The 25,345-nt window shown below is 42.9% G+C and overlaps 1 protein-coding gene and 1 pseudogene across 3 annotated transcripts in view; one reads left to right on the forward strand and one right to left on the reverse strand.

The window, feature by feature from the left end:
- The window catches only part of LOC147727989 (UDP-glucuronosyltransferase 2A2-like), a 343,124-nt gene that overhangs the window by 250,206 nt on the left and 67,573 nt on the right, over positions 1 to 25,345 (forward strand). The window lies entirely within an intron of this gene.
- On the reverse strand, positions 10,115 to 10,671 carry LOC147727991 (SLC35A4 upstream open reading frame protein pseudogene; annotated as a pseudogene).

Raw genomic sequence — 25,345 nt, forward strand, 5'->3', positions numbered from 1 at the left:
GTTGTCTCACTGTTGTACTCTGCACAAGTTATAGATCCCTTCCGTAAAAGGACATTTTCTCCGGAGTTTCAAAAGTGCTGCTTCATTTTTGACCGCTTCGATAACTCTGAGGGCACATGTGCTCAGTTCAACGCATATGTTGCAGAACCGGTCGCAGAGAATCACAATCTTCAGGTGCACCAGTATTGGCATGGGTATCTATGTCAGGGGTCAGAGTTAGCAAATTGTATACAGACTATTTTGTCGTTGCCTGTCTCAAGTGCCAATGTTGAGAGGGCCTTTTCACAGATAAAAGTTTACATGGGAAGGAAAGAGCGAGCGGGCATGACCAAAGACTCACTGAAGAAGTATTGTATGGTGTACTACGATAAGTTTGATTTGTAAAACAGTATTTGATACCCATTTACACTGTATGTACTTTGTCTATATACCATGGACTACCAGTGCATAAAACAAGCAATAATAAAAGCAGAAAGTTCCATAAACACCGGAAAAACACTGTTTCTGTTGTTTTTAATGGCGCGAAAATGTGTAACCACTGATAACCTCTGGTTTTTTTAAGGTATTGAAATCACTTCAAAACACTGGAAAAAACACCAGAATTTACCAAACTGAGGGCCCGATTCACAGAACTAACTTAAGACAAAATCCTAAACTTACTACCATTTTGGTATTTACAGAAGGCACTTACTCATTTCGATATTCACAAAAGTTAGGAGTACTAACTTTAGGACTCCTAAATGACTTCTGTGAATATCGAAAGTCTTAAAGTTAGGATTTTTCTCAGTTTAGGAGTAGTAAAGTTAGGACTCCACACTTTAGGACTCCTAAATGCCTTCTGTGAATATCAAGTCTTAAAGTTAAGATTTCTTTCAAATAAGGAGTAGTAAAGTTAGGACTCCTAACTTTAGGACTGCAAAACTGAGAAAAATCCCAACTATAAGACTTTCGGTATTCACAGAAGACATTTAAGAGTCCTAAAGTTAGGTGTCCTAACTTTACTACTCCTAAACTGAGATAAATCCTAACTTTAAGAGTTTCGGTATTCACAGAAGACATTTAGGAGTCCTAAAGTTAGGACTCCTAACTTCTGTCAATACCGAAATAAGTAAGTGCCTTCTGTGAATACCAAAATGAGTAAGTGCTTTCTGTGAATACCAAAATGGTAGTAAGTTTAGGATTTTGTCTTTAGTTAGTTCTGTGAATCGGGCCCATAGAAACTGAAAACAGTAAAGCCTATGTCCTTGCATTACAATTATCCAAAATGACTTACATGATATCAAAAGCTTCTGACGTGCGCGCAATCGGTGCATATAGAAAGGCATATTTCATCAACAGAAACAGGCCTTTCCGCTTTATATGGGACACAGACTTATCATAATGACTCCACGAATCCTATCTTATCTGCTATGCGTGGGTCTTGGTAGGGAGCACACCAATTACTAGGTTCACATCCTCGTATCCACAGAAAAGCTCCTTTATGGGACAACAAGAGCATATGTATTATTAAACAACCAATATCTTGGCCCTTCTGGAAGGCAGCAGGTATTTCTACCCTAGATCAAATCCTCTCTGGTGGTGACCTTAAGACATTTACACAATTACAAGAGGAATTTGGTCTATCTACCCTACAATCTGGGAAATATACGCAGCTTCGACAATGCTTACGGAGAAGATAAGGATCGTATCCTTGGTTGCTACAGTCTTCACCAGTAGTAACATATCTCCATACCTGGGGAAACCATAAAGGAGTTACGTCCGCTTTATATGAAGTACTCACATCCCATCTTTTTTCAGAAGCTCTATCACAGGAATTACGTACCAAATGGTAAACCAAACTATCAATTCATATAATGATGATGAGTGGATAGAGATCCTTGATGATTTGAATAAAGGCACATGTTAAGCAAGGCTAAAATTTTGTTTATTCACAATTCTCCATGATTGGCATAGGTCACCAACAAAGCTACATAAAGCTGGTTTACTTTCTCATGCTATCTGCTGGAGATGTAATAACACTGCTTGTGACATATCCCATACAATTTGTGAATGTCTGTTGTTACAATCTTTTTGGAATATGTGGGTAAAGCTTTACATACTACAATGCCATGGCAACTTCCAGTTAGCTCTCCCACTATTCTTTTAAATGATACACGTCAATCACAAACACTCTTAAACCTCAGCGCCGACTTCTACATACAGCTTTAGCCACAGCAAAAAAAAATATTTTACTGTAGTTGAAATCGCTTAACCCAACATCGCAGGAAGTATGGATGGTAGCTATGATTCACCCAGCTTCTTGTGAATGTGTCATATATAATCTCCAGGACCAGACGGATTTATTTCTTCAAGTATGGTTACCTTTCCTAGGCCCAGGAAATGATAATGTTTAATTTTTGTAGTTAATAACCCAAATCAATCAGTGATAATGTTCAATACTAGTGGTTGCTTTCTAACATATTACATATCTAATAACTATTATCCTTTCAGAGATTATCTTCATACTTTCATATTAACACTTGTATGTCTTTATGTATTCATGTGTATATATGTATTTGTAGGTGCATAAAGGTATATGGGTATATATATATATATATGTGAAAGCAAGATGCGCACACGTTCGGGAGGGCTCAACCACAGCGTCTCGAGCCTCCGGCTTTTTCGTGGCACCCGTTACAAATTTGCAAGATTCCCTCTTTATTCTCAAGTAAGTCTGACGCGTTTCGGGGCCAGAACATGCCCCTTCTTTATGGACTGGATTAAGAAAGTGCCAAGCTCACCTTACGCTGTTCAAACACGTTTTATTTGATCAGAGGGCGTCGTCCGCCCTAAGTGGGAGGAGTTACGACACCAGGACTAATGGGAATTGAAGTCCTGTAGGGTGAGTGTTTATTAATCCCTTTAGTAGGGTGGCATTACTTGTCATCATTATTATCCGTTACATCCTTAAGTAGGAGGGGAGGGTGATCTTCAACTTGCTTTCTTTTCAAGGGGTCGTTTTGCTGTCAGGCGATTACAGTTCCCTCACCTCAGTTTCCAGTGGCATAGATCGTTGATCCGTCTCCGGAGTGGAGCTCCTCACCACGGCCATGGCTGACCGTTGGGATATGTGAAAGCAAGATGCGCAAGCGCTTCGGGAGGGCTCAACCACAGCGCCCCGAGCCTCCGGCTTCTTCGTGGCACCCGTTACAAAGTTGCAAGATTCCCTCTTTATTCTCAAGTAAGTCTGACGCGTTTCAGGGCCAGTTTATAGTATATATATATATATATATATATATATATATATATATATATATATATATATATATACTAGCAGCCCGCCCCAGCGTTGCCTGGGGCAGAAAGGGGCAGGGGGCAGTACAGCCGCTCCCGCCCCGACCCCCTCCCACACCGACTCCCTCCCGCCCTGACTCACTCGCGCCCCCCTCCCGCCCGACTCACTCGCGCCCCCCTCCTGCCCCGACTCACTTCTGCCCCCCCTCCCGCCCGACTCACTCGCGCCCCCCTCCCGCCCGACTCACTCGCGCCCTCCTCCCGCCCCGACTCACTCGCGCTCCGACATTTTCATTTACTGCTGCCTCCTTCTTGCCTCCCCCTGCATCACACAGTCTCACTTTCCCTTTCCTTACTTGTGCCGCCGCTCCTCACTGCACAGCCGCTCGTCACTGCACCACCCTCCTCCTTCGTCATCACGCACGTCGCGTAGCGGCCAGCGCTAGGTCCCGGCCGGCGCTACTTTCAAGGGACTACTTTGTTTACAAACTTAATTTCTTTTATTTACTTTTTTTTTTATTTATATAGCCTATGTCCATCTACACACCCTGACATTTTCATAGATGTATCGGGTGTGTAGATTGGCGCTGTGGTTCCCGAGTTTACCTGGCCAAAAGGTGCAAGTTCTCTCTTTATAATAGTAGTATAGATATATATATATATATATACATGATATTGTACCAAGAAACTCTGTTTTTATCGACAACGGATGAATTTTAAAGCATATATTCCTACTTTTTTACTAATTTTATGAATGTTATAAATGAAATGTCTTTTATGGTGAAAAAGTTTACCGAAATAAAGATTTATGAGATGAAATATATATATATATATATATATATATATATATATACATATATATACATATATATATATATATATATATATATATATATATATATATATATATATATATATAAATCCACCTTTTATCCTTTCCAACTTTCACATGGTTAGACTTGTAGTGTTTTGATTCATCTATCCTATACTTTCTGTATATATTTTTATCTATTTCTATATCAGTTTCCTTCTACTATTATGATTCTTTCTTATTAACCTTCTCCCTCCCCCTGATTCCGCAACATTATAACAATTATACCAATGGGACCGTCATATTTAGTATTTTTACTACCTTACACCTTTTATAGAAAATAGGCAATAATGTCTTACTAACAAGTTTATTATACTTCACTTTTCTTTCCTATGAGGTCCTGTCTTTTCCCTTCCTTTTTTCCTTTAGGCTAGCTTATATTTTCTACAGAATGGTAAGTATACACCCAGAATTGTTAGTTACTGTATTTGCTCTATAAATAGCATTAAAATATGCACAGATTCAGCTTATTGTAAAATGTTAACACGCATAAGGCATATTTAGTCCCTATTTCATTATTCATATTTAGCCTATAATATGTTTGATATTTCAGTGCTTTATAGTGATTCATTGAAGATATTTTGCATTAGATATGTCTCCCAATTATAAATCACAGTTTTTTAATTCTTCACTGTAGGTCAGTCCTGATGTTATTGTTCTTGATATATGTATATTTATTAATTCTTGGACTTTCTTGTCTTTCTTCCCTTTTCCCTTCCTCCCGCCTTCCTTCCTTTGGGCTTAGTACCTATTTACGTCTTTATATATTTATATATCTGTATCAATCTTTAAGAGACTTCAATCACATTTACTTTTATCAATATATTTGATTATTTATTGTTAAACGTGACTGAAGTCACTGTTTTCTGATGTGATATTATGCAAAGTTTTAATAAAAAATTACAACACAAAAAGATTCATTTGGTATATGAGTGTTCTGCTTCATATCAGTAATTTGTGTTATTATGCATAATAGAAATCATTTTCCATCAATAATCTTTCATAATTATTTCAAAATAAATTGTTAAAATAATAGGGTAATCAGTTAATAAACATTTTTAATTCATCATTCTAATAAACTTTCTATAGCTATAAATCCAAGCACTCTTTTATGATGCTGGTACAGCAGCTTTTCTGAGTTTCAATGTTATTTTTCTAGAAGTGTGCAAAATGCACATTAAAGTTTCATTGTCACGTAGCCATTGAGGCGGATGCAGTCCTTCCCATTCCGGTGCAGGCTATGGTTTTGTCGGGTGGCTCAGGTGGACCCCCGCAAGAAATAAACTCCCCCCTGTGCACGTTTTGGGCATGGCGGGCTTTAGCTGCTAGAGTGCAGCTCCCATATTTATATGCCCCTCTTTTGCCCATAGCTTCACATCCGGGGATTTCGGCTGCTCGGCAGCCCGCCACATTAAAGGAGCTTGTGGCTGCGAGTATTGTCCGGGTGGGTGATCTGTACAAGGAGGGTAGCTTCAAAACCCTTGGAGAGGCCCAGAGTGAAGTGAAACGCACTTTTATGTTCCGCTTTACGTACGTTAGAGTCTGGCAGGTCGTTCGGGATGCGCATCTGGACTTTCCTGAGGAGCTTACGGCTCTTCGGGCATTACAGGTAATGCTGGTAGGGGAGAGCCATAAGGGACTTATTACTAGGCTTTACTATGCTTCTCAGCGGGAGCAAGAGTTCGAGCCAACACTGGCAGACTGCGATAAGTAGTCCAATCTTGATGGAGGTATGGACGGCATGCTGTCAACTCACATGTCGACTTACGGCCCACTGCAACCTCAAGATCATTCACTTCAAATTTCTGCATCAAGTATATTATTCGCCTTTGCAACTCCATAAGAATGGCCTGAGAGAATCAGCGGGGTGTGTGCGATGTGGTGCTGTGGATGCGGATTTCTATCATGTTGCTTGGGTGTGTGGGACAGTGTTTGCATTCTGGACAAAAGTGGCTCGTACATTGTCAGAGGTGGTGCTGGAGCCTGTGGCCTGTACTCATGAATTATGTCTTCTAGGGTATGTGAAAGGTTTGAAACCTGCCAATAGACGCCTCATGGCGTTCTCCACTTTGATTGCAAAACAGGCAGTGGCGAAGAGAAGGGGATCGAGATCTGCTCCTACTATAAAACTGTGGCTTAAGGATCTGGCCTATTGCAGGGACTAGTTGCAAGTGTATGAGGAAGAGTTGCCTGAAGTCTCTCGCCCTAAAGAGTTTTGGAGCCCTATAACAGTGTATCTGATGGCACATCCTGATTTAATCTGAGGGGTGATGTTCCATGAGTGGTATTGCTGCGGACACTCTTAATGAACTATCACTGACCAAGAAATACTTCACCGTTAGACCTAAATGTTGAGCTATGATACTTTTGCGATGATGCTACCTGATTGTAACTGACCGCTGTGCAGCACATGATCTTGCTGAGTCACCTCGGAGAGGGACTCTGAAGTACTATTATCGCATGGTTGAGGTTTGTGGGAAGGCAGGAGGGTTGGCAGGAGTTTTGGTGATTTAACGTATTTGCTTGGATATGCACAGAGATGTTTTGTCACAGTAACTGTACTTTACTGGTTTATACATATGTACGTTGTGGGTGATGCATATGCTCACAAAGGATATATACGCTGTATGTTGATCTGTCAAAAATCCAATAAAAAGTTTAATAAAATAAAACAAAACAAAAAAGTTTCATTGTCAAAATAGTTTTTTATTTTGAATGATCATCTTTTATAATGCATCAGGCCCCCATCTGATGGAGAATCAAGCCTTCACACTTTACCCCACATTATTCCAAAGAATTAGTGTAGGAGCTGCAATAGTTTTAACCTGCTCCTTGCTGAGGATGACACGATTCCGTCCTCAGTCATGTTGGTCGTGTGCTGAGGATGGAACTGGTCCGTCCTCTGCACATGACCAGGAAATCCCTCTGCTGTTCACAGCAGAGGGATTTCCTTTTTTGTTTTTCAGCCTCAGGAGCTGAGGATTAAAAAAACAATTCAGTGCAATGATGATCGGTGCAAAGGGCGTGCTGATTTCGTTCCATTGAAAGTGAAAATTAAAGGAGCCAATCAGGTCTTTCACTTTCACTGCTTCTGTGCTTGCGGCGCTAACTCATCCCCCCCCAGCACAAAATCGCACGTTTAGTGTTGGTAAAGAGGAATAGTAACAAGTGGTCAGTCTCAAAGAGGGTTGGGTTATAAATAGTGATCGGGGAATCCCTCCTTTTGGATATAGTGCCCTCACACACCCTTGCAAGTGTCATGCTTCATTATCGGGCGTTGTTCCTCGTGGGGGTGGCGCTGCAGTCCCCCACTGGCCCCGCAAAAGGGTTCTTTAGCGATGATCTTTTAAGGAGACGCCGCAGTTGCGCATTTGGGCATGAGGGCTGGGGAGGTAAGTGAGTGGGTGGATTAAAATTACCAAATGGTACCTAGACCCAGTGTTTATTCGGGGGTCCGAGTGGTAAGTTTTAAAATAGATGTGGATCCTGGAGCTCCTCTTAGAAACAAATAAAGAGAGCAGATGTGTAACTAACTGCTGTACTCAGAATTAGTGCAGGAGTGAATTAACCACACAAAAAATAGGTCAACATGTTTCGCGCTCTATGTTAGTCCATAAGGGATCCATAGGCGCTTTGTCAGGACCGGAAAGCAGGTGAAATAAAAGAGAAAGGGACAGGTGTCAGGAAAAGACGGTCCTGTAAACCTGTAATACCTCGGTCTTGAGGTATGTAAGCGTCCTTGTGCAGATACGAACTCTCAATGTGGGTTCTTATCCCCAACCTGATGAAACAAAAATAGAGAGAGAAACACACAAATATAAAGATATTAAAATACACAACACATATGGGACAGACATCATTCCAATGAGGTGCACTGTGCCGCTCTAGCATGCACAAGAGGGAGGCATGTTTGTATGTTATGCCAGGGTAAACTAATAACAGAGACAAGTAAAACACGTATCTCAGGGTGCAGCTGACAGATGTACAGAAGAGTGGAGCTTATAGGCAGTGTCTGTATTGGAATGCCCTATAGTTCCCACATGCACAGTGCCGGCTGGATACTGCTCAGGCATTATAAACCAGGTGAGGATTTGTACATATTTATAAAAGCATCGATTATACATGTGATTGCGGGTGTGGACTACGAAATGCAAGCCCAAGATCATGTGGGCCTGTGAGTCACCTCTGTGATACACTGCGTGTAAATGATCTTAAAAATGGCTATGGTCTGGATGGTATGAGGACCAGTTGGGCATAGTGGTAAACTCTATACACACACACACAATATTCCAGCGCTCCCTGTACATAGTGTTGCACACAATAACTACACATATGCACTCCAGTACTCATACCCCTCATTAAGGAAATCGGGCTTCGTCGGCGTGCTCTTGGTGAGTGGCTGAGTTTCTGTTAGGCAATAGAAATATGATGGTTAAAATGGCGCCATGAGTATGTGCGAGAGTGGAGCCTTCAGACTAGATCGTGTTTGTTCCCTTGATCCATGTGCATGCGGGAATGGCTACTTACATTAGGGTGACCAACTGGCATGGGTGCAAATTCAGGACGGTCAGTGTAAAAATTCAGGACAAAGGGTCAAAATTCAGGACAAAAATTCAGGACAGAACTAAGGTCACAATTCAGGACAAAAATTTGGGACAAAACATACATTTTACAGACCCCAGAGGAGGTGGCACAATAATATCCAAGTAAGTAAATAGACAACCAAAATAAATAAAAGTCAAAATAAGTTTATATAAGGTTAAGATAATCGTGGACTCCACAGTTTTTCAGTATGCGTGCAGCTTTGCAAAGCGACATTAGGCCCTTTATGCAATAAAAAATTTTGTGCTAATGTAACAATAACCATTAAATAGTATTTTTTTATTTCTATGTTGAAATCTGACTTTAAACTGTACGGTGAAAAAGCTGTTAGTTATTTTATTTTCTCCAGCATGGTGCCAAGACAAAAGCGGAAAGACTTGCCTTAGTCCGATGCAGGAGAAGGCACACCACATGCCTTCACTAGCAAGTTCTCAACACATTTTATAGCAAATTCAGACCGATGAAATAATACACTTTGTTTGGTAAGCAAGCAGATAGCTGTGATAATTCTGGGCCAAACTTAATACAGTCCGTCCTTAATCTAAAATGAAGTCCTTAAAATTTGATCCAAAACTTCAATGCTACAATAAAGTAAATGCAAAAACCACAGTTGATGGACAGAATGCAGAACAATGTCATACATTCACCCCAGTACAGAGATCTGGGCCTAAATCCATCGTTTTTTTGCACTCCACACCACCCCAGTTCAGACATGGCCATATGCAAATCAGTCTGACCCTGTGCCTCATGGGAACAGTCCAGCCCGAACTGCCAAGCCATGCCTTCCCTGGACCGGAAACAAGCTTCCGGGGACCGGTTTCTGGCATTCCAGCTGTCTTCAGCCCGGCTTGCTTGAATCCATGAGGCACAGGGTCAGACTGATTTGCATATAGCCATGTTTGAACTGGGGTGGCAGAGTGGGCTAAAGAATGGTGATGGATTAAACCCAGATCTTTTGACTGGGTGTGAGTGTTTGATTGATTCAGATGCTCCGTCCATCACCACCCCCTTTCGTACCACAATAAAGTAAAGGCACTAAACCACTTGCTGAGTGTAGAGCAGGAGGGTTTCTTATTTGCAGCCTCTTACAGAACCATATTCTCAAGAAACTAGGCGACAGAAATTATGTTCCCAAACGAAAACACTGCAGCAGAGACCTCGTAGCATTGAGAAGCAGAGTACGAACCTGGCTGAAGCAGACCCACATTCATCTGCTTTGCAATTCAGAGATAGTTTAGAATTTAAGAAAAATATCTACAACTTGACCTTTGGAAACCAGTTGAAGTAATGTACGCTTTCCATTATGAGAGATTTGTGCTGAAATAAAGCCAAATTTTTCTTTATACAGCAACTATTAAAGTAGTACAACTATATCTTAAGAGTCTTCAGGTCAGTAGAGGAAATGAAAAGGCTCCTTAGTTCCAGTATAGACCCCCAAACTAAGTCTAATTCGTAGTGTGTGAGCAGACCGGCTGTTTCCGAGTCAACAATAAAACAGCCTACAATTCTCTCATTAGGAAGGTGTGCACATATTTCATTGTGCAAATTGTTTAAGATTAGCAGCATGAGAGCTGTAATATATGGGGTGCTTTGCTCCTCTGGCCGCTCTTTCTTGATAGAGCTAAGGTAATCACGGATAGTTTGCTTGACGTAAGGAACAGCATAGTTCCGAGCTGCATAGTACCAGGCACAAATAGCAAAACCTGGGACAGCTGAGGCCCGGAGCTTGGCCACCACATACCCCGCAAGGAAGCCCTTCAGAAATGGAAAACTTAGCAACGAGCCTTCCTGGGTAACGCCAGCTTGCACCTCCTCCTCCACCTGACGCTGCAATCCTTCTAACTTATCTTTCAGAAAAGCCAGGACTTTCAACTTTGGTGTAGAACCCTTGTCAGGCATCTTCTCCGGCAAATTGTTAGGCGCATGCTCGCCCTACAATTGGGCCCATAGTCATTCTATAAGTCATTCTATAAGTGCTAATCAGCTGCACTCTCAGAATGACAATGGGTCACTCCACAGTCTGCGCGAGGTCTGGGAGGGGCTGCTGCAGGCAGCCTCTACAGTTTGAAAGATAGGTGCGAGAGGCCCCGAGTGAAAGCTTTTCACTCGGAGCCTCTCCCAGGGAAACTGCATACCTTACTGAAATTTCCCATTTCGATTTACGTATGATGTCTGTAAGGCGTCCGTAATTTGGGGACCTCAAATTACGGACGCCTTGTGACATCATACTAAAATAACGAACTGTCCGTGAAATTTACGGACGGTTGGTCACCCTAACTTACATTAGCTCGCTTCTCCTAAGTAAACGACCTACCCCTCCATAGTAGTGTGCCGGAATTGAAGGGGAGTCAGCTTAGATCGCCCGCTTAAATCCTCCATACTGGCAAACCCGGCAAGATAATTATTTTAATGACTGCTAAGAGTCCTGCGGGGAATGAGATTTTGATACCCTTTTTGATCACTTAGATACTAATCTCATTCATCAATTTGGATCGGTTATTTTCTGTCATTGAGTAAAAGATAAACCCCGCATAGGTTAAATTAACCCAATAAACTGACGCAACTCTGAAGGACCACTTACGACTGATGAAGTTTTAAAAGTTTAATATAAAATCAGAATTAAGTGCATATACAATCCTCTCAGGATAAGATTCAACAAGTATACAGGAACTAGAAGGAACATAAATTCCCTAAAGAACCTTAGTCTACAAAAGAATACAATTAAAGTCAATTCCAGAATCAGCAGATTAAAAAGCATCGACACAATGTGATTCCGTTGCGTCATCTACAAAAAGAGAATAAACAAGTTAATTCTGTCCCTACTCTGTACTAGGTGACATCCCTACTTCGCAAGTTCCTTACCTAAAAAAGGTGTCAGCAGTTTGACTTCCAAAGAAGTTCAAACTCTCTTAACCCCTAATGGTAACTTATGTTGAAAAGCAGTACCCTCTCTGCCTACCCATCCGCTCTCTAAGGGTCCTCGGCCTACTGCTCTCTTGCGCTCTGCTCTTTCTCTCTGACTTCTCAGGCCATCTGCTCAAGTCATCTGCGCTATCTTCTCCCCGGGGTACTGTCCCTAAAATACACAATCACAGTATGGGTGGAACGCCCCTTCGACGCCCACCACGTACTTTCCCCATGATGTCATTCTTTGCTCTTTCCATAGCTTCATCTCTTCGTGTCGTCCGTTAAGTTGACCCTTCTCCTTAGACGCCATCTTCGTCTTCTTGCTGGTGACTTCATTGACATTCCAATTGACACTTTCGGAACAAAAGTCTATCACCTCAGCAGAACTCTACTCTTTACGACTATGTTCTTAACCTTCTTTGGTCCTGTGAACGGTTATTTCTAAACAAGACTCAAATTCCAAGCGTCTCTTATCACGTTTAGGCCATAAACTTCGTCCAGCATTGTCACCTTAAATCTAGCAAGACCTTTGACTCTTGTCTCGCACATTCAGATCAAGGCTATTCACGACTCCTGTGAGCCCACTAAATTACATACAGCGGACTACACTCCTGCGAACTCTTGGTCAGTTAGGTTAAAATCACATATGACCAAACCTTTTCTAACATTCCTTCAAACTCTTCTACACAGTATAACCTTTAACACACATTTATATATATTCGAATTTTAGCAAAACAATGATTATAAGTGAATACATTCTACATATAACGCAACCTTTACATTCTCGTGCTTACATAGTGCTATACATTCTCTGCTCATTTCGTCACTTTACGTTTCGCCGTTTTCTCCGTTTCATGATTACACACGTATATTCAGTTTTACACGTTCTACTGTTCGTAAGCATTACTATACATTTCTATATTAGCCCACTATGTATACGGGCCTTTCTCATTCTAATACTCTTTCTAGAATGGATACAGATACATTTCCTATTACATTGGTTACATCGGCTAATTTTACGCTACAAGTGTTAACTTCACGTTATAGATTCTACGTTTATGCGATATGCTTGTGAATATGGTTCGGATATACGTTTTATTCAAATTGCGCTCTCTCAGTTCCCCCCTTTGATGACCTCTAGGAGTCATCACTAAATGCAATTTGAATAACACTTTACACAGAACTAGTTACAATATTCCCTCTTTTTATCGTTTCGAGAGCTCTTAAACTTTTGTACTGTTGATCTTGCAAAGCAGCTAATCTCCTTTCTTGCTCTCTCATGGACCTTTGTAACCGGTTCGACCTATACCATTTGTACAATTTAACTAACCCCAACAATGTGATTATGCAAATCAATACTATCAATATAGGTTTTAGTATATACCACACAATGCTTTTACCAAGGTTGGCAAACCAACTTCCAACCTTTCCTACTCCATGACCTACTTTCTCCCAAACATTTGTTTTTGATAAATCTTCGATTTCTTGGTGTATCTGTGTAATGTTTTGTATGACTTTCTCAAGTGGTTTTGAATTATCTGGAATGTAAGTACAACATTCTTGGACCTTCAAAGCCTTGCAGACTCCGCCCTCTTTTGCTAGCAGTACATCTAAAGCAAGACGGTTCTGAAGAACCATTGCTCTAATCGAATGCATCTCTCCTTCTACTAGCATCAATGACCTTGCAGTACTTGCAGATAATCTATCTACAACTGTAGCTAGTCTCCTGATCTTAACATCGTTAAGTATTAAACCTAACATAGGAAACATCGCTCCAAATATGTCTCCAACTACTTCAGCATCTCCTATTTCCCTTTTCGTTCTTGTCGAAGCCTTTCCTTCTATGATCGCTAAATCCTTTGCATGATATATTTTGGGGAAGACAATTGCCAAGTAACACGAACCATACCAATTGTCAGGCAGTTTTACATAGGCATTTCTTCCACATACAAAATATACATTAGGAATCGCTTGCATCCCTTTCATAAAATCTTTCGTATAGTACTCTAACCTAAAAGCATGTTCGCAATTTACTTCACCTACAAATACACTCTCATAATATGTCTTGCCTCGAGTTAAACATAACTTTCCTTTCTGCGTTCTATCCAAAGCTATTGGACCATTGCTACCCTTCTTCTTGTGTGCTTTTTCTTCTTCGGTCCAATCTGTTTTCCACTGTCCTGACATTTTTAGAATCTTCTGCCTTCTGTACCGGTCATCTACCTGTCCTATGAACTTTTTCTCTGCCTCTGACACTTTGCAAGTCAGATTATTTCTACGTGCATATGAAGTATCTAGTGTATCCCAAGGAAGAAAGAACTTGGCTAATCTATCCTCCTTTTTATAATAGTCCCACTTATTCATTTGCTTATAATTCGGGACTTCAGGCAGTACCGAATCATAATTTGAAAAGTAGTACTCAAATCCTTCCCTACCATAAAATATACTGAGCAGTAAACTACATGTTATCCCATAAGTCAGTGGGAGATGATGATATCTGATGCCTTCGTCTACGGAAGCCGGCAATTGCATACATACATAACATTCTTTGGCCTCCATGGCATCGATATACTCATACAATAGCTTGGCATATGCATTTGACCTAAAATTTCCCTGTGACTCGTCTACGTGTAACCTACGAGCTTCATTTGCCAGTAACGCCTTTTCACGGATGACATTGCTCTCCTCCTTCTTCCCAACAAGAGCAGGTTTCAAAGTCGTTACAGGCTTTACATCTGTTGTCTCTTTTTCACTTGCATGTCCTACCATGTACGATGTGGTAACTACTGTAATAATGAGAAAAATTACTACTGCTATTAGTGTACCTATTATGCATTTTGCTTTTCGGTTTGGGTTGCCATTCTCCATGTTATCAAACAGCGTAGCCCCTTCCTTTGCGAAGAAAAGTTTTCCTTGCAAGTCTTTATTTTCTTTATTTGCTTTCTCAGTCTGTAAAGTGCTCTTTATCAACAAAGTCTCTTTTTCACAACAATGTCTTTTTATCTTCAGCAACAGACAACCCTAACCCTTCTCCGTCCTCTAAATGTAATCCCTAATTTTATTCTTCTTTCCACTCGGCGCTAGGTTATCTTCTTCTTTATAGCTTAAACACAAAAGTCTTTATGCATCTACAATGATTCTCGTACCTGCAGCTTTAATAACATGTTCCAATAATTCTAAACGAATGACTTTTTCTTCTTGTTCTGGTATTTGATGACCAAAAGTCGGAAACTGTAATCGATTTAGCACTAGATCTTTGATCGGACTTAGGTATGGGGGTATGGGAAGTGTGAAAGTCAGTAACCCCTCAGTCTTGAGTCCAGGCGTCAACATCCATATCTCCACTGCCACAAATGGATCGAGATCGATCACTTTCACTTCTCTCACTCTCCCAGATTTCTGTCCCCAAGACATCTGCTAGATAAGTCCACTCTGGGGTGGCGTACCTTCTGCAGGGCACACATACCCTTCTTGATCTTCTTGGACTCTCAGAGCCTGAATCCGTAGTTTCTTCTTCTTGATCCGACTCTTCAGAGATCGGGACAAGGGTTCTCTCTTGATTTGCTTTTAAGCTTGGCCTTCTCCTTCTCTCCGGCCAACTGGCTTCGTCACTCCTTGTCCTCCTGCTCCTTGTTCTTGGACTTGTCTCTTGGTCACTCACAGCTTGTTCGGTATCTGACTCGAGCTCCCAGGTACTTTCTTCTTCTGAGACGACTTCGGTCTCACTGGTGTCCTGACCGTCGTCGGTAGCCTGCTCCGACACAGGCTCAGCCTCTTCGATCACCTCTACAGCTTGACTTTCCCCCTCTGTGGCTTCTCCGCTTTCCGCTGGATTCTCATCCGAGAGAGGAGCTGTTTCTTCCAGAGGTGTTGGCACTCTTCGGGTGTGTGAGGCGTGTATCCAGTTGGGCAAGCCTCCACACTTTACTGCAGTGTTCGTAACTAGTATGACTTGGAACGGTCCTCGCCAGCGCACGTCTAGACAGTTCTTCCTGACATGCTTCTTCACCAGGACCCAGTCCCCTGGACACAGGTCATGGCACAAGTCTTGTGCTGATGGAACCTCTGCAGCCTGGACCTGGAGGGACACAGAATTAATGGCATCAGATAGTCCCTTGCAGTAGTCCAAGATCAAATCGTCTGTGATGTTCAACAAGGCTGCAGTCGGAACCGATGGCAATCTCATAGCTCTTCCCATTAGCACCTCGTGTGGAGACAGACCTGTTTTCCTATCTGGTGTGCTACGTATGCTCATAAGAACCAATGGAAGTGCATCAGGCCAACTCAGGGATGTCGATGAACAAACTTTGGCGAGTCTGGACTTGATTGTACTGTTGATTTGTTCTACAATCCCTGAAGCTTCTGGTCGATAACTGCAATGGAGCTTCTGATCAATACTCAAAGCTGAACATAGCATCTTCACTATTTCGCTATTGAAATGAGTTCCTCTGTCCGATTCCAAAGAGGATGGCACCCCGAACCTCGGTATCAACTCTCTAAGCAACAATTTTGCTACTGTAAGTGTATCGCACCTACGTGTCGGGTAAGCTTCAACCCATCTAGAAAATATACAGACAATCACTAACACATATCTGAGTCGATTGCACTTGGGCATTTCAATAAAATCCAGCTGCATTCTATTGAAAGGCCCCCCAGACCTTCCTATGTGACTCAACGTGACTGGTGTTCTTTTTCCTACGTTTAGTTGCTGACAGATCGCACAACGCTGACATACTGCTTCTGCCGCTACTCTAAACTTCGGATTAAACCACGTTTGTCTGAATACTCTCACCATAGCATCTCTACCTATGTGTGCTGATCCATGCAATTTCCTTGCCATTGGACTAACAAGTTCGTTTGGTAAAACTGCTCTCCCATCTGCAGAAATCCAAAAGTTAATTTCACTTTTTGTACATCCAGCTGTCTCCCAGCCCTTTTTCTCATCATCTGGTGCATTTTCCTGAACACATTTCAACTCGTCCCATGTATCTACAGTGTCTAACAACATAGTCAATTCAGTTCTTTCCTGTATTCCTCCCACTTCTACATTGGTGTGAGAATAACCTTGTTCTGCACAGTAACGTGCTACCTCATCAGCATAACGGTTGCCTTGCGACACAAAGTCTACATTCTTCGTGTGCGCGGCACATTTGACAACTGCTATGGCTGTCGGACCTTGCAATGCCTCTAACAATAATCTCACAAATTCTCCATTCCTAATTGGAGAACCCGAGGAGGTCATGTAACCTCTTTGAGACCATAACTGCCCGTAATCGTGAACTACCCCGAAACCATACTGGCTATCGGTGTATATGGTGACTCGAATTTTGTTACCTGCTAAACAGGCACGGGTCAAAGCAATAATTTCAGCTACCTGAGCGGAATGTACTCCTTCCAGGCAAGCGGCTTCCACGACTCTGGTAATTGTACAAACTGCATATGCTGCTCTCAGCTGACCAATATCGTCTCTTACGCATGAACCATCAACAAAGAATATTTCATCGGGGTCAGTCAATGGTTCATCTACGATATCTGGTCTCGGTTTGGTGCATAGTTCAGTCACATCAAGGCAGTCATGATCTGTACAAATTTCATCGTCAATCTCATTTGGAAGTGGCATCAACGTAGCAGGATTCAAGACGGAGCATCTTTTTAGGGTCACATTCTCGGCAGCCAATATGACTTGCTCGTAGCGTGTGAGCCTGCTATTCGTCAGATGCTGAGTCTTAGTCCTGGTCATTAACAATTCTACAGAATGCGGTACGTACACCACTAACTGATGTCCCATAACCACACTTTCACATCTTTCAATGCTGACACCCGTTGCAGCTATGGATTTGAGACATCCGGGCAACGCTGCGGCTACTGGGTCTAATGTAGCCGAAAAATAAGCAACTGGCCTACGCGCATTGCCGTGTATCTGGGCCAAAACTGCTAAAGCGCAACCCTCTCTTTCGCAGCAGTAAAGCAAGAATGGCTTTCCGTAATCAGGCATTCCCAAAGCCGGGGCACGACACAAGTCCTCCCTCAGCTGCAAAAATGCCATCAAACAATCCTTGTCCCATGGTACCGGATCACTTACTCCTTTGTGCGTCAGTTGTAGTAAAGGTTTTGCCTTCAGTGAAAAGTTGGCTATCCACTGTCGACAGTAACCGACCATGCCTAGAAACATCCTGACTTCTCTTTGTGTTTTAGGCGCGTTCATTTTCATGATCGCCTCTATTCTGTCTGGAGACACCTTCCGTTTACCCTTTTCAATCCTATGGCCCAAGTATTGCACTTCGGTGAGACAATACTGCAATTTACTTGGAGACACCTTGTGTCCGTTCTCGGCCAAGTGATTTAACAAGGTGATGGTGTCTACCTTGCAAGCTTCCTCAGTTTCTGACGCCACTAGGAGGTCGTCTATGTACTGGACTAGAACCGAGTTCTTGGGCAGTACTAGACTTTCAAGATTCTTCTTCAGCAGCTGGTTAAAAATCGATGGACTTTCTGTATACCCCTGAGGGATACGACACCATGTTAAAACGCGATTTTCCAGCTTAAAAGCGAACAAATACTGGCTCTCCTCATCTAAAGGAATCGAAAAGAAAGCCTGGCATAAGTCTATCACGGTGAACCATTCAGCTTGGAACGGTATCTGAAACAATATCACTGATGGATTCGGTACCACTGGACAACATGAAACAACGATATTATTAATCTTTCGAAGATCCTGCACTATTCTGTATTTTCCACTAGGCTTCTGCAAACCCATAATCGGAGAGTTACATGGACTTCCCACGATCTCTTTCAGTATTCCCTGTTTAATCATGGATTCGATCACAGGCTTTATTCCTGCAGTCGTCTCCGGTGTCAACTTATATTGTGGTGTTCTCGGATACTCAGCATTGGGTCTTACCATGATCTTTACTGGCTCTACCCCTTTAATCAATCCTATTTCTTCTCCAGTAAAATCCCACACCTCGGTTGACACTGTCTCCTTCAAGTCCTGTGGAAGCTCCTCCACCGTTAGGGTAGGATATAGTTCCACGCATTCCTGCGAGTTTACAACCTTAAAATCAGCATCATCGTCGTTCGTCTGCACTTCTACTCCTTCAGGTGTGCAATATATGGTGCAATTTAGTTTACACAACAGATCTCTTCCTAACAGACACACAGGGCTAGAATCACAGATCACAAACTGATGTTCATCACTGTAATTCCCTATCTTCACTGATACTGGTTCAGTTAGAGGATTTGTCATTCTCTTGTTTGCGACTCCTACCACCTGAATCGTCTCTCCCGACATTGGCAAACCTGGGACTACCGCCGATCTCAAAGTGGATCGAGTTGCCCCCGTGTCTACCAAAAAGGTCGTAGGACATCCAGCCACCTCAGCTTCTACGTATGGTCCTCTCTGGTCTACCTCCAGGGCTGCTCCTAGAGTACAGTCTTCTTCCCTATTTACTCGTTGCCCTGTAAGAGGATCAACGTAGTAGCATTCTTCTCCTCCTACGAACAATGGCATTTGTCTATAGGTTTTCCCTCCATTTGTAATGCGAGGCGGTTGAGGGAACGGGGCTCGAGGAGTCTGAGTCCCCCCTTTGATAAACTTTCCCTTCGGGACTGCTGCTCCCTTAACCATCCTGGTTTGAACCTCATCCTCCTCCTGTTCTAATTCCCCCGTCTCGACATTATAGGGACACTCGCGTCTCCAATGTCCCACCTCGTTACACTGATGGCACCTCATTGTCTTTTTAAGTGTTGCGATATCTACCCTCGGTCTCGGTCTTTCTTCCTCATCTCTGCTTTTGTTATTCTGTTTCTTTCCTGGGGTTCCTGTTCCCTGTTGCCGCTGTCCACCCTTTCCAGCTGATTGCATCTGCACCAACATCAGCTTTTCCTTAAGTTTCTTTGCTTTTGAGTCTATTTCATCGCTACAGTACCTCGCATACCTCAGAATCTCATCTAAAGGTTTGTTCTGCCAACAAATCAAATGCTGTTGAATCATCAGGCTTATGTCTGGCCTCAATCCTAGGACGAACTTCGACACAAACTGTCCTATGTCTTTGGGGTCCATTACATCCAACCCACTGTACTGTTTGAATGCTTTCAGCAATCTCTCATAGAACTCGTGAACGGTCTCTTTAGGTTCCTGAGTTGTTCGATCTATCTTAACCCAGTCTATGTCCTGCACTGGCACTTTCTCCTTTAACCATGCTATTACTCTCTTGTACTTTTCCATGACTCTATCTGATGGACCATTCGTCCTGGCATCTCTCGGAGGCTCACAAGCGGGCCATTCGACACTAAGCTTGCATGCCGTCCACAAATCTCCGGGTACTACGATATCAAACAGGGTGTTCAAATCGATCCACAGTACCTTAGAGATCTTCACGAACCTCTCTACCTGCTTGTACCACTCGACGGGGTTCTCTCTGAGTTTTGGAAAGGAATTGGTAAATGCCGCTAAATCCCCCCTACTCCAGGGTACATGCACGTAGCTTCCATTCGCGATTTCTCGCAAAGGGAAAGCTTCCATTCGCATTAGCTCTCCATCTTGGGACCTCACAAGTGTACTCCTTCTGACGGATCCCCTCTTAGACCATCTTTCGTCCCATTTATCCAAATCCCTCCATACTCTGATACTCAGGATCAGTTCCTTTATGTGTACTTTCAGCCCAATCGTCCTACGATCATCCAGATCTTGATCCGTGCAATTTAGCCTATGGTTACCCTGTAACGCTTTAGTTCGTGACATGTCTATCATATACCTGTCTGCTAATTCAGATAATTTTTCATGAGCTGACCTTGCTTTCCGAGTAACATCCTTAGATATAAACAGTATTTCATCATGATCATACAGCTCTATCCTTTCCATTGGCAATGTGCCGTCTATGATTTCATCCAAGTCCGATTTTAAACTCATTACATCAAGCCGTTTTGCTTTTAATTCAGCTCTCAGTACCTCAGTCCTAGGTGGTTCGCTTACATCCCTCTCACCCCCACTACGAGCCCTACGTCTCGGTGCAGGTGAGTTATGAGGCGTCCTTCTTGTTTCTCTTTGTTCCCACCTCTCTAGATCCCAAGCTTTTCATCCTCCCTTGGGGTGTGGTGGAACATTGATCTATTCCCCATTACTACATTCTGTCCTTTCGGCTCGGTCTCTCTAGATGCGAGATAAGATCTTCCGTTCTGTTCTACATCACTGCAACTTCCTTGCTGTCTGGTGTCACTTAATAAATGGAAAGGTCCTTCACGGTCCTCCATGTTCCCGCGATCTCGTTCGTGATCACCGGATGTATGGCGAGACGTTTCGCGACTCCCTATATTCTCCTGACTTCGTCCCTGATCACCGGATGCATGGCGAGACCCTTCACGACTCTCCATGTTCCCGTGATTCCAATGTCGCACGTTTTCTCTCGGGGCATGGTGAGTGCACCTGAAACTATCTCGGTACTCCTGCGTCTTTCGTTCCCCCTCACTAAGGATGACGCGAGGCACTCCCCCACACCCTGCACTCCTGTCGTCGCACACTTGCCTATTGCCACTGGCAGTATGGCAAGTATCTCCTCTGCTTCCTTGACTCCCTCCCTCCCACTCAGGGCTGCTTTCGCCAGCTCCGCAGTGAGAGAGGATCCTGTTATCTTGGTCTCTCCATTCTGCTCCTGTTTCTAATCTTTTATTCTGTGTCTCTTCGGCAGCGTCCCATTCTCTCAAATATTCCCTTAATTCCTTATAGGATTTCGGTTTCGGTCCCCTCAGATCCATCTGTCCTCTTTGACCCCCTTGTTCTATCCAGGGACCCGTTGCGGAATCTAGTGGGGTACTCCGACTCATTGGTCCTAGCAACTGCCTCTGGGAATTGATCGTATTATTCCTTCCCTCTATCTCTGCCCTTTCTCTGTCCCATCGTGCCTGTTCCTCCTGCTGGACCCCCTCTGGGTTGTAGATTGACACTATAGGGCCTATGGTAACAGGTACTTGTAAAGCGTCGGGCATTTGATACGACCTTGCATGCTGTGTTTCTGGCACCTTCTGGACCACGAATCTTCCCACTACTCTCTGTTCGGGACTAGATTGAGGTATTTCCTCACCTTTCTTGGCATCCCACTCTGTTACTGGGAGCGATTTATATTCCCCCCATCTAGCCTCGTCCCCTTGCTGTAATTCGGGACTTTCGGCTTCTCTGTTGTACGGAGGTGGTCTATCTGTTAATAGTCTCTCTATCAGATACTCATCTGGCTCGCTATCCTCATCTTCTTCTAGAGGTTTCTTTTCTCCCGTAGCTTCTATCATTGTGAACAGTTTGTCTGCTTCTATCTTTTGCACCCTCCACTTTTTAGCTTCATCGTCCCATTTAGTATCCTGCACTGCTTTTACCGATCGCCTCACTCTTTCCTGGCGTCTACTCACGCTCTTTTCATGTGCTGTTCTAAACCATGCACTAAGGGCTTCGAACTGTGTTGGCCTCGGTAGAGGTCTTGTTGCAAGCATTACCGCTTTCAGTTGGTTCAATACTTCCAACTTAAACGTTCCGTATCTCGGAAACGTCAGTTCCTTATTCCCTTCTGTTAGCTTATTCCACTCAGAGATCCATAATATTGAGTGTAAGCCTACATTCACTGCCATATGGTAAGCTGGTGTGCCTTCTGGTGGAGCTTCTTCTCCGGCATACAAGTTTCTCCTATCTCTCTTAAAGATCGCCCTTAAACGTTTAAAACACTTCATTTTCAATAATCTACGATTTTCCTCTATTCTCTTCCTTATTTACGTCCCGATGACAAACCAACCAATCCCTACGCGGCTCTCGCTGACCAGCCTATCCCAGCGCGACTCTACGCTGACCGACCAATCTCAGCGCGGCTCTACGCTGACGTCACTCGTCCCCTCTGCAGCAATTCCCCTTCTTTCTCAACTCGTCTCACGATCTTGCATGCGTTTTCATTCATACGCTGAAAAATGACTACTTCCGTCCAAGCGATCACTTTTCTCTGACTGTACGGCCACAGTCTAACTGTAATTGTCACCTCAACTGACGAGACGCCTTTCCTCTCACGTTAGACACTCGCCTTAACTGATAGGTTACTTACACACAGTAAACGTACGACCAGCGTCCGTTACTCATACACTCACTCTTAAGCTCCCCCTATCATCGGTCCTACGGGCGATCAATGGTACCTCATGACCCCCTTTACAATGGTGAACAATTACTCTGGGTGTTCGATACACCCGAACCACTTAAGCTCTCCTTGAACTTAAGATTTTATCCGGTTGCGCGCGCTCACAACCTTCCCTCAATCACACTACAGGCATTAAACTGCGCTTGACATTACAACACAGGTACAACATAAAATACCGCAATCTTACAACGCATGACCCTTATACTCACTCTCGACCGACTCTGCTGCTTTTCTCTCGACGCACCGTCAGCACCTTCTTCGGCAGGGATTCTTCTTCTGGTCGTCGATGACTAGGGACCTTGGGGTAATCTAGACCTGACCTAGGTTGTCTTCCTCAAGAAGAAAACCATCTTTCTCTGCTACCAACTGCGGGGAATGAGATTTTGATACCCTTTTTGATCACTTAGATACTAATCTCATTCATCAATTTGGATCGGTTATTTTCTGTCATTGAGTAAAAGACAAACCCCGCATAGGTTAAATTAACCCCATAAACTGACGCAACTCTGAAGGACCACTTACGACTGATGAAGTTTTAAAAGTTTAATATAAAATCAGAATTAAGTGCATATACAATCCTCTCAGGATAAGATTCAACAAGTATACAGGAACTAGAAGGAACATAAATTCCCTAAAGAACCTTAGTCTACAAAAGAATACAATTAAAGTCAATTCCAGAATCAGCAGATTAAAAAGCATCGACACAATGTGATTCCGTTGCGTCATCTACAAAAAGAGAATAAACAAGTTAATTCTGTCCCTACTCTGTACTAGGTGACATCCCTACTTCACAAGTTCCTTACCTAAAAAAGGTGTCAGCAGTTTGACTTCCAAAGAAGTTCAAACTCTCTTAACCCCTAATGGTAACTTATGTTGAAAAGCAGTACCCTCTCTGCCTACCCATCTGCTCTCTAAGGGTCCTCGGCCTACTGCTCTCTTGCGCTCTGCTCTTTCTCTCTGACTTCTCAGGCCACCTGCTCAAGTCATCTGCGCTATCTTCTCCCCGGGGTACTGTCCCTAAAATACACAATCACAGTATGGGTGGAACGCCCCTTCGACGCCCACCACGTACTTTCCCCGTGATGTCATTCTTTGCTCTTTCCATAGCTTCATCTCTTCGTGTCGTCCGTTAAGTTGACCCTTCTCCTTAGACGCCATCTTCGTCTTCTTGCTGGTGACTTCATTGACATTCCAATTGACACTTTCGGAACAAAAGTCTATCACCTCAGCAGAACTCTACTCTTTACGACTATGTTCTTAACTTTCTTTGGTCCTGTGAACGGTTATTTCTAAACAAGACTCAAATTCCAAGCGTCTCTTATCACGTTTAGGCCATAAACTTCGTCCAGCATTGTCACCTTAAATCTAGCAAGACCTTTGACTCTTGTCTCGCACATTCAGATCAAGGCTATTCACGACTCCTGTGAGCCCACTAAATTACATACAGCGGACTACACTCCTGCGAACTCTTGGTCAGTTAGGTTAAAATCACATATGACCAAACCTTTTCTAACATTCCTTCAAACTCTTCTACACAGTATAACCTTTAACACACATTTATATATATTCGAATTTTAGCAAAACAATGATTATAAGTGAATACATTCTACATATAACGCAACCTTTACATTCTCGTGCTTACATAGTGCTATACATTCTCTGCTCATTTCGTCACTTTACGTTTCGCCGTTTTCTCCGTTTCATGATTACACACGTATATTCAGTTTTACACGTTCTACTGTTCGTAAGCATTACTATACATTTCTATATTAGCCCACTATGTATACGGGCCTTTCTCATTCTAATACTCTTTCTAGAATGGATACAGATACATTTCCTATTACATTGGTTACATCGGCTAATTTTACGCTACAAGTGTTAACTTCACGTTATAGATTCTACGTTTATGCGATATGCTTGTGAATATGGTTCGGATATACGTTTTATTCAAATTGCGCTCTCTCAGTTCTGTAAGGAAACAGGGTGTGAAAAATAAAGATAACTCCTTGGTAAGCAGGCCACGTCGGTTATATGATGTAGGTTTATTAAAGAAGATAACTCCTAGTTACTGGTCATAAGGGGGCTGGCCTAGTTTAATCGGGTGAACACGTGTCTGGTGGGCAGTCTGCTAGCACTCTCAGCTAGTTGAGGCCTCCATCTCCATCACTGTGGTGGAAGACCGCCTGCCATAAGTAAAGATCTCAGTCCGCCTGGCAGAGGTCTAGCTGTCTGCTGAAGGTGCCTCCACTGATTAGGCGGTTAAGCTTTTGGCAGAGCTGAATGATGGGTGTTGCCCTGGCATCATATTTTATTTCACCCACTGACTATTTAAACATGTATTACCTTCTCTTTCCTCCTTTCGTTTATTTGCTCCCTTGTGAAATGGATCCAAAAAAGAAAAACACTTGCTTTTCTGACATTTTTCCATTTCTAAGTGCAGCCTCAGGGTAGAGAGAAATAATACATTCAAAATATGAAAAATACCTAACTAACTAAAGCAAGGTGGCCGGATTGATTTATTCACACC

This window comes from Lissotriton vulgaris, chromosome 3_1, assembly GCF_964263255.1.
Source record: "Lissotriton vulgaris chromosome 3_1, aLisVul1.2, whole genome shotgun sequence".
Classification (NCBI taxonomy): Eukaryota; Metazoa; Chordata; class Amphibia; order Caudata; family Salamandridae; genus Lissotriton; species Lissotriton vulgaris.